Source organism: Monodon monoceros, unplaced genomic scaffold, assembly GCF_005190385.1.
Source record: "Monodon monoceros isolate NGI ecotype Baffin Bay Population unplaced genomic scaffold, NGI_Narwhal_1 Super_Scaffold_5, whole genome shotgun sequence".
In the NCBI taxonomy this organism is placed as follows: Eukaryota; Metazoa; Chordata; class Mammalia; order Artiodactyla; family Monodontidae; genus Monodon; species Monodon monoceros.
The window spans coordinates 9805414-9807115 of record NW_021703782.1 but is presented as its reverse complement, the minus strand read 5'-3'; the positions used below and the strand labels follow the sequence as shown (position 1 = coordinate 9807115).

The 1702-nt window shown below is 44.2% G+C and overlaps 1 pseudogene; it reads right to left on the bottom strand.

The window, feature by feature from the left end:
• Nucleotides 1-575: 575 nt before the first annotated feature.
• LOC114884791 lies at nucleotides 576-1199 on the bottom strand (annotated as a pseudogene).
• Nucleotides 1200-1702: the final 503 nt, after the last annotated feature.

Genomic DNA, 1702 nt, shown 5'->3' with positions numbered 1-1702 from the left:
GTGTGAATGTAAATAAGGAGCTCAACATATGGGGATAGGGAAAGCAATACTGAAACACAATTTGCTGGTCTCTACTCCTTTATGGCTAAATATTAATTGAGCAAGGAATTAAGACCAGAAAAGAAGCGAACCTCAAGTACTGCTCCTTTCAGTTTCCATTTTAAAAAGCTCAAGTTTTATAAGTGTTATTGATGATTTCCAGAAATTTGATTTATTTTTTAAGAATTCTGTATTTACAGGTGCTTGGTTCTTCATGAATGCAGTGTTCTATTTACAGTCCAAATCATTTACAGCCATTACATAGTTGTTGGGTATTTTAAAATAAATGGTTATCTATTTCTTCACTGCCTCTCGAATTAGAAACTGTAATTACATGAGTCTCAACGGCTGGCTCTTTACGTTTTATTAATTATTTTTGTTGGTCTCCATCACAGATGGAATTTTTCACTGGTAATTCCTCCTAAATCCATTCATATGGAATTCAGAGCAGTGAAAGTAAATTTCACACCATAGAGTAGGGAATGATAATGGTAAAAAGGAGCAGGAGGGATCTGGGGACAGCCAGCAGGACCAGTTCAGTTCTCAACTGGTGTTGGGTTTTGCAAAGGTTGGCTCATTATAACCTGTACAACATAGGCCTTTACGACCTTCATGTCTTCCAGCTTCATTTTGTCAGTGAGAGATCTGCCAGAAAAGAACTAGCGCTGACTGCCCGGTACTACTCCTGCTTGCATGTAGCCGCCTCTTCATGTGGTACAGTGTGTCTGTGCCGTGGACCACAGGGTTGAGTCCTTGCTCGTGGAATGGCACAGACGGAGCTGAGATTCATACCCAGAATTGGGTGCTGGCTCAGGAATATCCAGAGTCTCTATGTTGCTCTTTACCTCTATCATGTTGATTGGTGGTGCCACGCAATAGACTGGAAGCTGATGCCTATTCCCCAGTTCATCATAGCCCTCTGTAAGCGCACCATGTGGTAACGTTATGTTCGCACCATCAGTGATTGCCTGTGCCAGGTCATGATCGTTGCTTTCAAAAGCATGTGCTGCAGCCTTCAAGGCATCCCAAATCTCTTTACAGCCTTCAAAAGCTGATGGAGTATCCCGAAATTCGTCTCTCTTGCTGAGCAGTTGTCCGTCTGTCATGGGATAATCGCTTTTCCATTTGGGTTTCTCCTTTTTCAAAGGCTGGTCACGACCTAAAGCAACTCAGTCCCAGGGCCGCCCGCCCGGCAGGCCTGGCCCCCGTGCTGCCCTCGCCTCTGGCTCGGCCCTGCCAGACCAGGGCTGGCCCATCCCGGGCGGGTCGCAACTCCCGCTTCACCCCCTCGCAGCCCAGCACACCCACGTCCAGGTGAGTCCAGCCCCGTTGCAGCCTGTCCCCCAGGCCCCATCGGTCCCCGCCCCTAAGCTGCTGTTTTTAAATTAGGTGTCATATTTTATGTCCTTCTAATTACTAATTTTTTCATTCATAATAACAGGATCCACACTAATCTGGAATATAGAAATATATAAACACACCATTCTGTATTATAGCTCTTTCACACTTATCTTGTTGATATAGATGAGTCCCATCTCTGTTCATTATCATATCCTCAATATACACCACCACTAGGCACATAATAGGGGAAAAAATGAATACATTAAAGTATCCATTTCCCAACAGAAAATCCTACCCACGTAAGCAAATCAGTTTTTTTTTC